At 37.2% G+C, this 18922-nt stretch overlaps 1 pseudogene across 1 annotated transcript; it reads right to left on the bottom strand.

Moving 5' to 3' along the window:
• Positions 1-8382: 8382 nt before the first annotated feature.
• On the bottom strand, positions 8383-8818 carry LOC307187984 (large ribosomal subunit protein uL24-like; annotated as a pseudogene). Its single transcript has one exon. The product of its transcript is annotated as a large ribosomal subunit protein uL24-like (transcript).
• Between the last annotated feature and the right edge of the window lie 10104 nt (positions 8819-18922).

Below are 18922 nucleotides of genomic sequence, written 5' to 3'. Positions count from 1 at the left end.
AAATACTGTAAAGTAATAGTATATTTCACCTCAATTATACTTTAATCTCTCTCTCTGGACATAGATCCAGTTTGGGGGATGATGACAAGGGTAATTTAGAGGATAACTGATAAGATACACCACAGCAAAAGAGATTGAGAATGTACTTTAAGCTTTGCTTATTTTAATTTTTTTGTTATAGAAAATGTTCAAAATATACCAAAGTAGAGGAATACTATATTGAACTCTCAGGTATCCATCACCCAATTTCTACAATTATCAGCTATTTTTTTAATATATTTTTGGCCACTGTATCATATTAAAATTGCTTTCTCAAAGATTATTATCCCCAATGACCAAACTGTTTTTTATTCTAAATCTGGTCCTGAAACCAAACTAAAACACAGGAAAAAAAGAGGAAAAAAAGAAAAACAAACGAACTGAATACAGAGGGATATCTCTTTTATATTATCTTTACCACATAAAGCAAGTTGCAACATAAAATGTCTTATAAATTCTCCCTTGAAACAATGGCTGAAGGGAATTCTAGATTATTGGAGTTTGCTTTTCTTTTATCACACTAGTGTTGTCATAGTTACCCTACAATGTATTCTTCAATGAAACCTCTGGACAAAAGATAGAATCAGTTTCAATCTAGGCAGGTTAGGGTCTGGGGATATCTATTTATGAGGAAGTATTAACAGCTGCAGCATCTCATCAATAAGAGGGAAGAAGTTTTCAAAGAGCTGAAGTAGTCTGGTTTATACCACCTCTAGGTAATGGGAGAATCTGACAAAGCTACAAAGAGTAGTTAGCCATCACTGTGTTTCCAGTGATTCACATGATGACAGTGAATCAAATGATATTTAGTGGAAACCTGTCATGAAGATAGTCTCCTTAATATCTTTATTGATGAGATAAAAGAATTCAGAGCATACTGTTAGACTCATAGTGAACTGAATTAGGTGGTTTGCTAATATCCTAGGGCCCAGAGAGAAATGACCCTGAAAGTTGGTAAAATGTTAGTCTGAAAACAGGGTGTGGAATCAGAGGTGACAAATAGAAGGTGAGGTTTAAGTACAAAGAAACTCCCATAAATTCAGTTTGCTTTTCATTTGATGGACTTGCACTAAAACAATGTATCCATAAGGATCTTTGAAAAAAAACTTTAAAATTCTGTATACAAAATGGAGGAGTCTCCAAGATTAATGGCACAATCAACAAAAGTAGAGAAAATTTTACCTTACAAAATAAGATTTAAAAGGTGTAAAGTATGTTCTGAAGAATGCTATGGTCTGAATGTGTGTGTCCACCACAAATTCATATGTTGAAATCCTAACCCCCAAAGGTGACTGTATTAGGAGGTCGACTGTATGGGAGGTCTTAAGTCATGAGGGTGGAGCCCTCATGAATGGCATTAGTATTCTTATAAAAGAGGTTCCAGAGATATCCTTAGCCTCTTCCACCATGTGAGGATACAATGTAAAGTCTGTGACCCAAAAAGGGCCCTTGATCAGCCAGGCTGGCACCCTGATCTCGGACTTCCAGGCTCCAGAACTATGAGAAATAAATTTCTGTTGTTTATAAGCTACCCAGTCTGTGGCATTTTGTTATAGCAGCCTGGGCAGACTAAGAGAAGGAAAATACTGAATGGTCTATTTTGGTGGGTTGTTTTTTTTTTTTTTTTTTTTTGGTATGTTTAGAAAAGATTAAAAAGAAGAGAAAGATTTAAAGGAGCACACATTCTATTTGGGCATAATTCCCTTACTCTTAGGTAAAGGAACAAAAATAAGTAAAAAATGTATTCTACTTAGTTCTCTTTCCAAAGTGTAGCTTTGACAGTGTACTTTTTAGCAGAAAGAGTCCACTGGCAATGAAGAAGATAGTTTTATTTATTTACTTATTGATTTGGTGGGTTTTTGGTCTTTTTTATTGAATTATAATTGACATACAATATTATATTAGTTTCAGGTATACAACATAGTGATTCCATATTTTTATATATCATGAAATGATCACCGTTAAGTCTAGTAACCATTTGTCACCATACAAAGTTATTATAATATCATTGACTATATTCCCTATGCTGTACATTACATCCCCATAACTTATTTATTTTATAACAAGAAGTTTGTACCTATTAATCCCTCTGACCTATTTCACCCATCCTTTGCCCCCTCTCCTCTGGCAACCATAGGTTTGTTTTCTGTATATATGAGTCTGTTTCTGTTTTGTTCTTTTTATACAGTATTTGTCTTACTGTGTCTGACTTAACTTCAACTAGAATAATACCCTCTAGGTCTATCCTAGTTATCGCAAATGGCATGAATTCTTTCTTTTTTACTGTTGAGTAGTATTCCATTGTATATATACCACATCTTCTTTATCCATTCATCTATTGGTGAACACTTAGGTTGTTTCCATATCTTGGCTATGGTAAACAATGCTGCAATGAACATGGGAGTACATATCTTTTTGAATTAGTGTTTTTGTTTTCTTCAGATAATTACCAAGAGCTGGAATTGCTGGATGATATGATAGTCATATTTTTAATACAACTCAGTCCTGTTTTCCATAGAGGCCACACTAACTTATATTCCCACCAACAGTGCATGAGGTTTCCCTTTTCTTCACATCCTCCCCAATAATTGTTATTTGTTGTCTTTTTGATAATAGCCATTCTGACGAGTGCAGTGTGAAGGTGTGAAGTGGTATCTCATTGTAGGTTTCGTTTGTATTTCCATGATTTTTAGTAATGTTGAGTATCTTTTCATGTGCCTGTTGACCATCTGTCTGTCTTCTTTGGAAAAATGTTTATTCAGGTCCTCTGCCCATTTTTCAATTGGGTTTTGTTTTTTGTTTTTGTTTTTTTTTTGATATTGAGCTGTATCAGTTCTGTATATATTTTGGATATCAATCCCTTACAGGATATATTGTTTGCAATTATCTTCTCCCATTCAATAGGTTGCCTTTTTGTTTTGTTGATGGTTTCTTTTGCTGTGCAAAAGTTTTTTAGTTTGATGTAGTCACATTTATTTACTGTTGCTAGAAGATAGTTTTAACTGACCTTTCACTCTCCCCAGCAGCAAATGGTTGCTTATGACTAGGGCCCTAAAGGAATAGCTTCTCTGGGGTGGCACAGTCTTTCCCTGTCCTGTACCCTAAAATGTCATATGTTCACACAGTTCAAAATTTTCAAAATATGTAAAAAGGAACACAGTGAAAAGTTTTGCTCTCACCCTGTCCACCATTTACATAGCTCTCTCACACACACATACAGAGAGTGCCATAATCAGTTATTATTTTCTTATATGTTCTTGCAGAGTTTCTTTATACATCTTTTTTTTAAAAAGTAGCATACAACGTATCCTGTTTTATCGATTACTATTTTTTTTTGCCTTTAACAATACATCTACATATTAATGATCAATACTAGAGAGATCCTCACTTTTTTTAAAGCCACTGTGCAGTACTTTACACTGTAAATGTTCAATGACTTTTTAACCATTCTCCTATTGATGAGCATGTGAGTTGTTTCTAGTTTTTATTTCAAGCAATACAGGCCTGGATAATGTTACACATAATGTCATTTCACATATGGGCAAATATATCTGTAGGATAAATTCCTAGAAGTGCAATTGTGAGTCAATGGGTATATGCAGTTTCAATAAACCTTGCAAAATTTTCTTTCATCAGAGTTGTACCAATTTCAACTCTCCCTAATGTATGAGAGGGCCTGTTTTCCTATAAGCAATAAAATGTATTATCAAGCTCTTAGACCATTGCCAATCTGAAAAGTGATATCAGTGTAGTTTTAATATGTATTTCTTTTCTTACGAGTGGACTTGATCATCTACTTATGTATACAGGCCATTTAGATTTTCTTTCTATGACTTGAATATATATATATATATCTGCCTATCTTTCTATTATATGGTTGGTCTTTTATTGGTATCTAGTAGTTCTTCATATGTTAGGGAGATTAGAATTTATCTGTGATGAGTTTCTCAGTTTGTAACTTACCTTTTGACTTTGTTTATAGTTTTATATGTCATTAAATTTATTATTTTCTTTCATGGATTCTAGATTTTGAGTTATAAGGACCGTCTCCACTGAAATACTAAAAAGGAACTTCCTGTGACTTCTTCTAATACTTATATGCTCTATTTTATATGAACATCTTTCATTCATTTGAAATGTATCCTGGTTGTACTAGAGTATGGTGTGTGGTATGAATCCAACATCTTTTCTCCACAGGTAGTCTGCCATCATTTAGTGAGGTGTTTACCTCTTCACCGCTGATTTGAAATGCTATATTTTTCATATATTGAATTGCGGTATGCATTTGGAATTATTTCTGGACTTTGTATAATATTCTATTAGTCATTTCATCTAATGATGAACCAGTACCACACTTTTTGTGTCCAGGTTTTTATGTTTTAATATCTGATAGTGCTAATTTGTCCTCATTGCCCCTTTTTCCCCTCAGTTTTTCTGCCTATTTTTGATTAATTATTTTTCCATATAAACTTTATGATCACTTTGCCTTGTTTCAAAAACCCCACTGTCAATATTTTTCTTATTGGGCTCATGTTGAAATTATAAATTAACTCAGAAAGAATTGTCATCTTTTTGGTATTTACCAACTAGGTACATCTTCCCTTTGTACAAAATTTCTTATATGTTTTCCAGTAGTGTTTTTTTGTTTGTTTGTTTGTTTGTTTGTTTTGCGGTATGCGGGGCTCTCACTGCCTTGGCCTCTCCCGTTGCGGAGCACAGGCTCCGGACGCGCAGGCTCAGCGACCATGGCTCACGGGCGCAGCCGCTTCGCGGCATGTGGGATCTTCCCGGACCGGGGCACGAACCCGCGTCCCCTGAATCGGCAGGCGGACTCTCAACCACTGTGCCACCAGGGAAGCCCTCCAGTAGTGTTTTAACATTTCTTATTAAGTTTATTAATGTGCCTTTCATCTTTTTTCTTTTTTTAAATGAGTACTTGAATCCATTATATATTCATGCCATTTGTTGTCTTTTGTGTATTAATTTTGTGCCCCACTACCTTGCTAAATAGCTTTTTGGTTGAATCTCTTGAGTTTTCTAGGTATATAATCATAATATTTAGCTGGATGAATCCTAATGGATGCTGTGGAGAAAGAGAAATTGGGCTTTTCAGTTTAGTGCATGGAAGTTCCTTCTGACAAATCTCAAGAATGACAAATATGGACACATTATGGACTCTCTGATACTCTGGACCAGACCAGGTAATGCCAGTATTCAAAAGCTGTAGGATCGTTTTAGGAAGAATTTACTTGAATAAGGATTGTTTTCAAACAAATAATTCATTATTATCTTTTTGTTTTGTTTTGTTTTTTGTTTGGGGGGGTGGTTTGCGGTACACGGGCCTCTCACTGTTGTGGCCTCTCCCGTTGTGGAGCACAGGCTCTGGACACGCAGGCTCAGCGGCCGTGGCTCACGGGCCCAGCCACTCCGCGGCATGTGGGATCTTCCCGGACCGGGGCACGAACCCATGTCCCCTGCATCGGCAGGCAGACTCTCAACCACTGCACCACCAGGGAAGCCCCCATTATTATCTTAATCTCAGTTATCATAATTGTCATCACATGTTACATGTAAATATAACTTGTATTGAAAAATTAACTAATATAAAGCTACTATTTGTTACCACCATTGTTATTACCAAAAATTTCAAAGATATCTCTAGGATATCCATGTAAGGTTCAATGGAGTTTAACTCTAATACAATATGGCAAAGAAAAAAAATCCAGTTGTATGCAACTAACTGTCCATCAGTCTTGCAGTAGAATTTGTGGTTAAGTAGCCTATATGAGTTGCTTAGTTTGTGATGGGCACAGAAAATCCTCCTTGCTGAAGTTACTAAACCCTCCTCACCTAACAATGATATCCTCTGTTGATCTTCAGGGCATGGTGTCTCATCTGTTTAGTCTGGCCTTTTATTTGACTTTCATTGACTTTGTGGCCAAGCCTGTTTTCTTTGTTTGATATGTTAACCCAAATATGTAGGTGAACTCAACCATTTAGTGATGGGCATGTAATTTTTAATAATAACACTTATTTTATTTGATAACAGAATGCAATTTTCACTAGTAAATGGAGAAGCAAATGTTTGACTTTTGAGTAATAGCTTGCTATCTTTTAGAGGAATTGTCCAACTGTCTTTTGCTAGGAAACACAGACTTCTGGTTGCTGAATTCCTGCTAACTTTTTTTTTTTTGTATATACAATGTTCAACCTTAGATTAGATATATACAACTTAAGGTCTTCTTAAAGTGCTTGCTAGGATATTAGCACCTTTTAGTGCTAGTTTCTGGAGAGCTGCAGCTGTCACCCAAGTCTTAGTACTGAGCTAGCCATAATAACATGAAATTTGGTGTGTTGAAGAATCTTCTCATTTGAGGTACATCACAAGTTGTCCATATTAGAAAAAATATACACAGTCATACTGGGCTGTGTGCCAAAGAATATAAAAGACGTGCAATAGAGGAACCAAAGATTGTGAATGTGTAGATTTGTACCTGTTGGCACTGAAATCCTGATTTGGTCTAGTAAATTCAACTTTATTGCCTTGTTTCTGCTTTGATTGAATCTCAATATTTTACCTCTCGTCTACAAAATTCTCTAAAAATAAAGCCAAGATATAAAATGCTTTTAAAATCCTAAATAAGTTTTATATAAATTTCAGTTTTCTCTGAGACATTACTTCTAAAATAAAACCAGTGAAACTTCAGAACAAATAACATGAAGAACTGACATCTTAAGTCACTATTCTGTGTGCACTGAGAGATGCTGGCACTTGGAATACTCTCATCATGCAAATCAAAACTACAATGAGATCTCATCTCACACCAGTCAGAATGGCCATCATCAAAAAATCTAGAAACAATAAATGCTGCAGAGGGTGTGCAGAAAAGGGAACACTCTTGCACTGCTGGTGGGAATGTAAATTGATACAGCCAGTATGGAGAACAGTATGGAGGTTCCTTAAAAAACTACAAATAGAACTACCATATGACCCAGCAATCCCACTACTGGGCATATACCCTGAGAAAACCATAATTCAAAAAGAGTCATGTACCAAAATGTTCTTTGCAGCTCTATTTACAATAGCCAGGACATGGAAGCAACCTAAGTGTCCATCATCGGATGAATGGATAAAGAAGATGTGGCACATATACACAATGGAATATTACTCAGCCATAGAAAGAAACAAAATTGAGTTATTTGTAGTGAGGTGGTTGGACCTAGAGTCTGTCATACAGAGTGAAGTAAGTCAGAAAGAGAAAAATAAAAACCGTATGCTAACACGTATATATGGAATCTAAGGAAAAAAAAAAAAGTCATGAAGAACCTAGGGGTAAGATGGGAATAAAGACACAGACTTACTAGAAAATGGACTTGAGGATATGGGGAGGGGGAAGGGTAAGCTGTGACAAAGTGAGAGAGTGGCATGGACATATATACACTACCAAACGTAAAATAGATAGCTAGTGGGAAGCAGCCGCATAGCACAGGGAGATCAGCTCGGTGCTTTGTGACCACCTAGAGGGGTGGGATAGGGAGGGTGGGAGGGAGGGAGACCCAAGAGGGAAGAGATATGGTAACATATGTATATGTATAACTGATTCACTTTGTTATAAAGCAGAAACTAACACACCATTGGAAAGCAATTATACTCCAATAAAGATGTTAAAAAAAAATAGGGGGCTTCTTTTGGTTTCAAGTGTGAATTACTTATATAAATGTCCTTTTAGAATCTGTTTATGTAGAGACCATATGGGATGTTAGAAAATGTTTTCACTTATTTCACAGGCCATTTGATTTGCTAATATACTTAAGTTTCAATATTCAATAGTCATTCATGTAACATTTTCTTTTACTGATGTGGTTTTGAAAAGTTTCAGGTACCTATGTGCAAATGCTTCTCAAGAACATTTCCTTGTCTCTGGGGTATGCTATGACTTTTACCCTCTCTTTGTCTTTTTTCTGGATTATTTTTAAAACATAGTGGTTTTCAAACATAGTGCATGTTTCAGAGAAAAGAATAAGACTTGGAGAAGAGCAGAGGTAGAGACAAGCCCATGTTTCTTCACATGGCCAGCAGAAGGGCAAAGGAAGGCCTTCTCTACTATTTTATGATTGACCAAAACACTTCAAGAGAACACTTTAATAAAAAGGTCCCTAATTTTATTCCTGGAAGTCTTTGATTATCTCAGTCTTTTGGCCCAAACTGATAGCAAATCAACAAGCAAGAACTTGAAACAATTTCTCATCCTTTTGCACAGTGGGAGTATGGGGCAGCTGGTAGGGTTAGGGAGTTGTTGGGTTTTTTTTTTTCATTTTAGCAGGTATTGTATATAAGTTACTTTATTCCCACATCTTCTCAATTGTTTCTTCCCTTTTTAAGCCCTTTTCCTCTCCTACTTGGCAAGATTTGGCTTTTCATCCAGAGATCTTTTTGCAACCTTTGTTCACTTTTAGCCTGTTGATAATCACCTTGCTGGGTTGAATGCCCACACGGACAGTTGTGCCACTGGCTTCTCCTGCTGCACACGTTCAGTGTAGATGATACATTTCTTCCTGTAAACTTGAACTGCTTTGCCAATTTGCTGACCTTTGTAGTGTCCTCACACAACCCGAACGTCATCATCCTTTCAGATGGACATGGGTTGGACATTGTACTTCTGTCTCAGCTCTTTGGAAAGAGGGAAAGACATAATCTTCCTGTGAAAGTGGGAAAGTGAGTTGAAATGCTTTTATGGTTCTTCCTCTGGTCACAAGTCACAAAGGGATTGAACTTCATTTTGGCTGTTGCTGCTTCGGTAATGACCACAACAGGAAAGAGAAGATGGAGTTTTCAGAGAAGTTTCTCTAACTGTAATCTCTTCATTTGTTTGAGTGTGCAGTTCTGCCTTTCTAATCTCTGGTCAGCCTTTTGCCTGACCTACTCAATGTTTTTCCTTTGAAAAGCTGGAATTTATAATTTTCACACATTTGGAATCCTAGTCAGGCATTTAGTTGCCCCTTTTAAAATTAAGGTTTGGTTTAATCTTTTTTGTTGCTGTTGCTGGTGGTAACTTTCTTTCTAAGTTTAAAGAGGCATGTTTTAGACATATTAGGAAGAGAATGGCCTCTGGAGTCAGACATGTCAGGGTCTGGACCTGTATTCACCATGTACTGATTTTTCACTTCTTAAATTAGTTATATTACATGTCACATGTAAGTTGGTTGTAATAAGAATTGTTCTTATTACCATAAGACCACAGGTCTTATGTGATTGCACATAGGATCTGCTATGAAAATTCACTGACATCACACTTGTAAAGTACTACCCAGAGCCTAACACGTGAGTAACACTCTGTACACATGAGATTTCTTAAAATTTATTTGAGGTATTCTAATGCTTATTTATTTTTGTGAAAGGATTTATGTTTAAAAAATAAATATATGTATATATAATTTCATTCATTCATCAAATATTTGTTGTACACCGTCTTTATGCCAGGCACAGGTTTAAAAGGTGGGAATATGTGGTGAATATTTAACAAATATTAAATTTATACAAGATTTTGCATTCTTATGGGGAAGATAGACAATAAACAAAATAAACATGCAAAATATATGTCAAATGATGATAACTGCATTGGAAAGGGGGTTGTGCCCTGAGCAGGTAATGCTTGAGTGGAGACTTAAAGGAGGTTAGAGAGTAAGCTGTGTATCTACCTAGGGGAAGAGGGTGTAAAAGTTAATAAACAGTAAGCTCAATTAAAACACAGTTTTCTATTTTATTCAATTTATTTATTATTTATTTATTGTTTATTTATTTATTTTTATATTTTTTTAACATCTTTATTGGGGTATAATTGCTTTATAATGGTGTGTTAGTTTCTGCTTTATAACAAAGTGAATCAGCTATACATATACATATGTTCCCATATCTCTTCCCTCTTCAGTTTTCTATTTTAAATGTCAAGGGGGTGCTCTCATGCCCTACCATAATAGCAGAGCCCAACAGGAAGAGGAAAACTTCCTTTTGCCTGGCAAGAGCTCAGCCAAGGAAAGACTGTCACAACTCATTCAATGAAAAGCCACTATAACTTCAAAATCTCAATTCCTCCAATGGACTCTTTGTTTACTATAGCCCTCCCAACTTCCTTTTCCCTCCTATAAAAGAATTCTTCTCTCCTTCTTGGGGGAACTTGCATGTGGCTCACCACGGTTGCAGACCCTGAATTGCTATTCTTTGTTGATCCTGAATAAACCCATTTTTGCTGGAGAAATAACTGGCGGTCTATTGTTTAAGGTCCATAAGGGGATGGTAGGTACATTATCCTGAGGCAAGGAGGTCAGTGTGTCTAGAGTGAAGTAGGAGATGTGGTCAGATAGCAGAGGCTATATCATGAGGAACCTTCTAGGCTATATGTAAGGACTTTTGGTATCACTCTGAGTGAAAGTGGATCCAGTAGAGAGGTTTGAACAGAAAAATGGCATGATCTAATATTTTAAAAGAAAGCACTCAGGCTGCTCTGTTGAGAAAAGACTATTAGAAGGACTAGGTCAGAGGCAGGGGAGACCAGTGAGGAGGCTGTTACAGTGAATTGCAGGGGCCTGGACCAGAGTGGTAGGTGGCAGAGGAGGCAGTGAGAAGTAATTAGAATCTGGATGTATTTTTGCATATAGGGTTGATATGACTTCTTGAAGGATTATTGTAGGGAGTGGGGAAAGAAAGATAAGTAAAAGGTGACTCCAAAATTTTTGGCCCAAGAAACTGGGGCTAGTTGCTAGTCACTGAGAGGGAAAAACTGCAACATTAACACATTTGGAATGGAGGTAAATATGGAGATCAGAAGTTTGGATTGGAAACATTTAAGATTAAAATGCCTATTAGGCTTAGAAGTAGAAATGTTCATTGGGCCTATAAAGTCATGGGACTAGATGAGAGCTACCAGGGGAAGAGTGTATGTAGACAAGAGATGAAGCCCTGGGCCCCTCTAGCATTACGAGGTGCTGGAGATGAGGAGGAACTATCTGATTTGTAAGTATGTTGCTTGTAGTGAAAGTGTAGGGGAATATATTTGGAGGAAAATTACCTATATTCCACCTTGCTTCCCAATTCAAACCCTAAGAGGGTGAGGTATTGGCTTCCTGGAATAACAAATATTGCATATCTCTTGCTTAAGAAGCATATAATACTAGAAACGGTCACGGAATTTGTACAGAAAGTAGATTTTAAAAAGTCATCTCCACACTGGAGATACTAAAACCCCTAAAAAAAAAAAAGTCTACAGCAAGCATCAGTAAATTTAGAAATGGCTTATAAATACACCAAAAGTAGAAAAGTGGGGTAATGAACAGGACTGGAAAGTGATGGCCAGTGTTTCTAGGAAGTAGAACCATGCAGCTGGTTTAGAAATGGTTTATGTTAGCGACAAGCCTTGGTGCAGGTTTCTAAAGAGAATATGAATTTGTAGAAAGGAGAGAATTTCAAAATCGAGAATGGCTTATTATCCACTGGATTAGCAGGGCTAGTTTTTCAGTGAGTGAGTCATTTCTTCCTTATTTTATCACTCAGTATCCCTGAAACAGAGGGCTCACTTGGAAGGAGCAACTGAGGAGAATTTAAGGAATGAACTATCTCTAAAGGTGTAGGTAGGGTTGAACCGGTAAGAGGGGCCTGGCTAGACCTTCTATAGGGCCAGGGAGCAGGGAAGGCAGCTGTGCTGCAGCTGCAGGAGAGGATCAGCTGACAGTAGCTGTGGCCTTCAGCAGAGGAACACAGGCACTGCTAACCTGCAGTCTGGCATGGAGGGAAGCAGAAGAATAAATACTCAGCCTCACCATCCTTCCATTTCCTGATGTCCTGTTGGAGCCTCTCATTGGTGGGATGCAGCGGGAAACCAGAGGGCAAGCAAATCTAGAGATGTGGTCCATACAAGTCAGCCTCCTGGGGCACAGATCAGGTCAGGAAGGATGGAGAGTGGATGGAGAGACAAAATGAAACCATCCAGTACACTTATCTCCATAAGAAAGTTTATAATAAGTTTCTGGGAAAAGTCAGAGGATTATGAGAATTTTGGCACCATTAAGAACTTTGAACCATCATGAATGGAATGATAGATTCCCACTCCTTCAATGTTAAGTCTTTAAAAAAAAAGCTCACCTTATTTTCCCCTTTCTTCCTTTACTTGGCATCATTGTCCTATTTGATTGTTTTGTTTTGATAAAGCTCTGCTTATATTTGTTATTCAGTATTTATAAAGGCCTTGACATGCCTCTTCCCATATGAGAAGAGTCTGCTTCTAAGCTGGGTACCAGGTTTAAGCTATACAAAGTCTCGCTTGGCTATGGCACTGTGTAGTTTGTTTTCAAACTTTTCTTCTTACTAGTTGTACAGATGGTCCTCAACTTACAATTGTTTGACTGAGAATTTTTCTACTTTTACGATGGTGAGAAAGACATGCATTCAGTAGAAACTGTACTTCAGATTTTGAATTTTGATCTTTCCCAGGCTAGGGATATGTGGTACTATCTTCCTTCCTGATGCTGGGCGGTTAGCTGTTGCTCCCAGTCAGCCACATAATCAGGACGGGAAACAACTGATACACTTATGACCATTCTGTACCCATAGAACCATTTTTTCACTTTCAGTATAGTATTCAATAAATTACATGAGATATTCAACATTTGATTATAAAATAGGCTCTGTGTTAGATGATTTTGCTGAACTTTAGGCTAATACATGTGTTCTGACCACATTTAAGTTAGGGTAGGCTAAGTTATGATGTTCAGTAGGTGTATTAATGCATTTTCGATTTATGATATTTTCAACATATGATGGGTTTATTGGGACATAACCCCATTGTAAGTTGAGGAAGATCTGTAATTGGATAACTTGTCATTAGAGATAGTTAAAATTCTCATTCTAGCAAAATAGTCACTCCCTAAATTGTAATTTTCCCCCTTCCATATACTGTTTCCTGTTAACCTCAATATTTGCAACCATTCTCTTTATGACTCTAAAACTTTCTCACTACAGACACCTCGTGAACATATTCAGTTCAACTATATAAGTAGAGTCAGTAAGATGAGGTAGAGTCTACAGAAAACATGTCACAAAATTATAATATTCAGGATGTGTAAAGTTATATTGAAAATTATCTTAGAACAAACATCATAATCTATTAGGAATATGCCAATCATTTGTAAATATCCATTACTTTCTCCTAAATGCATGTAGTTTTTGTCAAGGACTGCTAACGCTTCCCTAATATTGATTTTCTCCTTCTTTCTTCAGTAATAGAACGCTCAACATTTAGCTGGGCACAAGCCTGCTCAGATAAAGACCACATTTCCCAGTCACTCTTGCTGCTACGTTTTGGCCATATGTTTTAGGGTCCGAAAAATGGTATGTGAGCAGAATGCAGCCACACTGGTGAGAGCTGCAAAAGCCATCTTAGACCAGGGATGAAAGCCATGACTTGAGAATGGTAGAACAAAGTAGTAAGTGTCTAGGTCCTCAAGACCACAGAGCTGCTATATAAGCCCTGGCCTGTTTATGCTCTAGCTCTTACAAGAGAAAGAAATCAATGTCTATTTGTCTGAGCTATTGTTTCTTGGCCTTTGTGACAGCAGTCAGACGTATCCCAATTTACTCATGGTCCTTCTAATAAAGGCCTGTGTGCTAAAGTACAACAGTAGTTGCATTTATTATCTGTTGATAGAGAACATACATAATGACAAAGAGGTATAATAAATGCAGGAAGATTTTAAGTGAATTTTTTAAAATTAATCACAGCTACAAGCATTTGAACACGTAAGTGAGATATATTGTTTATTCACTCTATTGATAATGCTTGGACTGGCAATGCGGACTTAAGGACTCTGCCAGACCCCTACTCCACATGAATTTTTGAAGTCCATGGACTTAGGCCTTAGAGTTGAAAATGAGATTAGGCAGTATAAGAGCCAGCTTAGAAGGTACAAATGAAGTCTGAAATGCCAGGTCAACTATATTGCTGTAGACTATAACCAGGTACATGAAGAGAGCTGAGGCCCAGAGGGTCCAGCATCTAGAGTGGACACTGTGGCAACTTCCCCAACATCACTTTAATGCTTTCCCATCACAGAGCAGTCATCCCACTTGGTAGGGGGGTGCTAGGTTGAATAGTGTCCCCCCAAATTCATGTCCACCTGGAACCTATAGAATGTGACTTATGTGGAAATAGGATCTTTGCAGATATAATCAAGTTAAGATGAGGTCATGCTGGATTAGGGTGGTCCCTAATCCAGTGATTGGTGTCATTATAAGAAGAGGGAAATTTAGACACAGACCCATAGAAAATCACCATGGGAAAACAGAGGCAGAGATTGGAGTTATGCTGCCACAAACCAAGGAACATCAAGGACTGCCAGCAACCACCAGAAGCTAGAAGAAGCAAGGAGGGATTCTTTCTTAGAATCTTCGGAGAGAGCATGGCTCAGCAAACACCTTGATTTTGGACTTCCAGCCTTCAGGATGATAAGAGAACAAATTTTTGTTGTCTTAAGTCGCCCAGTTTCTGGTACTTTGTTATGGCAGCCCTAGGAAACTAATACAATGGAACTGATCCTACCCCCAGTTGCAGGATGGGAATATATTCATGTTTAACAACGAAGGCATGATCCATCCAAACAGAAGAGATGCCTCCTGCATTACTGGAGCTGGGTCCAAATGGATCCCTGCTTTGCAGATGTTAACTTTTTGCTTGCTGGATAAAGACGGATCAGAGGGATTCAGGCTGATGCAGTGAGGAACATCTGGGAGACTTAGAGCATTGGCTTCTTATCACCTGGTTTAGAAGCACTTCAATAGTTTAAAAACCTATGGAGTTGTATCAGTGTGTGCCAGGCATATGCCTTGGTTGGTCTTTCCTTCTTGCCACTACAGGTGATTCAAGAGTGGCCCAAATTGGGCCAATCAAAATGAAGCTCAGGACTTTTATTCTTTGGCTGGGGGAGAACATGCCCTTTCTTGGGAGGTGTGAATGGGAAAGAACCCTGGTTGCTGTGAGCTGAAATTTTACAACCTGGAAAGAAGCTAGCCTAAGGACAGAGCCAACAATCAAAGAAGGAAGAACTACACAACTGCAGCCAAATCATTTGGAACTCTGGTCATTTGCACCTGAATCTCTCCCATCCTTTGAACTATTAGTTATTTGGGCCAATAAATTTGCTTTATTGTTTCTGCAAGTTTGAGTTGGTTTTTCTGTTTTTTGTAACTAGAAGCATCCTAACTGATATAGTCCCTGGAACTTTCTTAGCAGATATTTATTAGGTCCTTCTCTTTGAAACATCTTATTTTGATGTCCACTAGTGTAATTATTTTGTAATTACCTTTTACCTTTGTGTTCCGTTAATAAATGAGACATGAGGCAGGCTTTAAGGAAATAGGACTTTGATGAAAGACTACTGTCGTCAATTTTATACTGAATCCTTATTTTAGAATACAACTCAAAAGCAAATAGACACGTGTATTCACACACACACACACACACACACACACACACACACACACACACCCCTGCAATTTCCCCAACTGCATTCCGTGCCGTACATAATAAGAACTAACTTGTATTATAGATGCAGTTGATGGACAAAATGGTACAAACAAATGGGAGAGCATCTGTAATCTATGCAGAATAGTGGAAAAATAAAGTATTAACTCAAAGAAATATGGCTTTGTGAATAAAATTCTCTTCCTTAAGAATAACTGAAAAATAAATCAAGTGGCAGTGCAAGGGCCAATTTAAATATAGAAGTTAGCAAAGGAATGGAGATGGAGAGAGATGAATAGAGGCAGCCAGGGAAAAATCATGAAGCTGAAACTCCTTTTCCTCTGTCTCAGCCTTCAAAATAAATCTCTCTTTTGCAGGGGCCATTTCAAAAACAGGGCTAAGGAGGGGCAGAAACAAAGCACCAGTGTCCTCTGTGGCCCCTAAAAATGAAAAATTTGAGTTAACTCAGTTGACTTAGGTAACCTTGAATTACTGTTCATCTATTTGCATACTGAATTTGAGGCTTCTTGCTTTATACTCTGCAGTTACTGTCTATACATTGTTAACAATAAATATTAGAAAATGCAATTCCAGATTTAGCCAACATTTCAGTCACCTCTGATTGACTTTGAAATTAGTATATTGCTCTCAATAATAATGAAAAAGAATTTTAGAAAGGAAACCATGAAGATGATAAAGTAGCTTTTCCCAGTATGCAATGCATGTTAAATTGCTGGTGTCTGAAGAATATGGAACTGAGATTTTATCAATACATGCAGTATCACACATTTCCTATTTTAGTTGCTAATTAGTATTCAGGTGTGCAGCAGAATACATGAAATTAAATGCTAATGCTGTTTCATTTGTGATTTAACGTGTACAAGTTGTTACTATATACAGCATTACCTTGTCTATGCACATGTATAATTGTTTTTTTCTTTTTTCTTTGTAATCATATTATCTTCATGTATCATTTGATTCAATCTTCTAAGGGCATGATATGAATAAATATTCTCGGTTTCAAAAAAATCATTACCTTCTATAGTTTAGACATGAAAATAAGAGCTATCTGAGAGTCATTTTTAAAAGGCTTTAAATGAGGACTTAGTTTAATTGGCCCACTAGTAAAGAAATTTTAGCTTTTTCCTATATTTTGTTTCACTTAATTTGTGATTAACAGCTACATAAAATTGAGAACCACCTAATGGAAGTAGTTTTATAAATATTGCATGCCATTTTATGTTCTTCAATTTGTACTTCCCTTATCATGTATTTTTATGTTAAAAAATTTCAAAGTTAATGTGTTAGGAAGTAACTAGCTACTTTAGTTAGATTTCTCTTCCTTAAAGAAAATTACTATAATGGTCACTTTTGCTAAAATGCAATTACTGTCACTAACAGTCAATCATATTTTTATACAAGAAACTTTAACAACCTTTGAATGCATTAAGAAAAGTATATGAAAAAGACTCAGTGTGAAATAAGACTAGACAACCAACCTTCCTCCACCTAAATATTTGATGTGAAAAAACTCAGCTCCCTTTCTTGTAATTCATTTTAATGCCTATCTAAGATCACTGTGAAAGTTTTGTAATATAGTAGTAAGCAAGTTTCTTAGAATATCATTGAAAAATGCTATGTGTGTTCAACAACTTGTTACTATTATTGTTTCTGGTGAATAGTTTACCCCTAATCCATAAGAATCTGAAGTTCTCAAGTTTTTCGAGTTAAACCAAAAGACATAATTTGAAAAGGTTTAACACTGTTATATTCCAATAGATGAAAATATCTCCGCATGAAAAGTGAAGGTTAGGAAATACAAACTGTATCAGCTCTTGGCTTTTATAAAAAGATCACTAGTTGTGGTCAGAAACATTTTTTGTGTGTGTCTCAAAGTATTGTGTAGTCACATGGAGATGTATTTTTTCCCCAAAGCATCTGTAATATACTCATGAAGACAGAATACTAAATATACATGAGATTACTGCTACTCAAAACATTATACCCCTCGTATAGTATTGGGAGAAACAGATGACTTGGTCCATACTGTTATTTAATAAGGTGTATTAACATGATGAATATGTTTAAGTGGGACATTAAAATATACTAAAGAGGGCTTCCCTGGTGGCACAGCGGTTGAGAGTCTGCCTGCCGATGCAGGGGACACAGGTTCGTGCCCCGGTCTGGGAAGATCCCACATGCCGCGGAGCGGCTGGGCCCGCGAGCCATGGCCGCTGAGCCTGTGCGTCCGGAGCCTGTGCTCTGCAACGGGAGAGGCCACAACAGTGAGAGGCCAGCGTACCGAAAAAAAAAAAAAAAAGATTATTTTATGTAGCTATTGTACTAAAACACAAATTAACGTCTCGTAGCATAGGCGATCACAGCTCTGTTCTCTCTCTTAATCCTCCCTGTCCTCCTCTCTACCCTCACATCTGTTTTGTCTATTTCCTGTAGTATCTTTAATGGTATCTCCATCCAGCTAGTCTCCTAAACTGTATACATGAAAGGAATTCTTATTCCTCCCTCCTCCTTAGCTCCTTCATTCAATCCATTACTACTCATTTCCATTTGAACATTACAGGAAGTCTAGTTTAGCCCCGTGTCAGGCTTCTCTGTAACCTCCATAAGGTCTCTGTGTAATCAGTCTCGCTCCTTTGTCATTGTCCCTTCTCCCTGCTTCCAGAGTTATCTTTCCAAATTCCTTGACATGACATATTATTTCCATCCCATTCTGTCTGTTCTCACTCCCTGTCAGCTTCCTGGATATCCCTTCCACTGTGATATAGTTAATCCACAATGTCCTATTACAGTGGGTGCTGTCTTTCTTCCTGGAATACCATTTTCTAGTGTCTCTGATTAGAAAATTATTGTTTCTCTATCAAGATCTTCATCTAAAAGGCTTTCTCTGACACCGCAGGCAAAATGACGTGTTTGTTTCTCTGTGCTGTCACAGCTGTCTGGATACCAGTGGTTCGTAGTACTGTCTGTGTTTCTTGAGCTTTCCTCTCCTCCACTCTGAGCTTCTTGAGGACAAGGACGTATCTTATTCTTTTTGGTATCCCTAGTGCTAAGCTTAGTGCGTGACAATACAGTGGGCTCGAAATCAGAGTGAAGAAATGAGGGAATGAAGAAATTCTTTGGTACTTTTAGTTGTGAACAAACGTCAGTGCTATGACTTAAGGATTAACATTCTGTCCAGAAACAAAGCCACTAAGAAAAATGATAATTTTAAGACAAACGATAAAAATTAACTTTTACCAATTTACCTCAAAGTAAAATCCATTACAATTAGAGGTCGTTCTTCATCATTAGGAAGCCTCTCCATTTTTATGGATTCTTTTTTTTTTGTATTAAAAAATATGAGTTGTGCATGA

This window comes from Stenella coeruleoalba (assembly GCF_951394435.1).
Source record: "Stenella coeruleoalba genome assembly, chromosome: 6".
Classification (NCBI taxonomy): Eukaryota; Metazoa; Chordata; class Mammalia; order Artiodactyla; family Delphinidae; genus Stenella; species Stenella coeruleoalba.
This window is presented reverse-complemented; position numbering and strand designations above follow the sequence as displayed.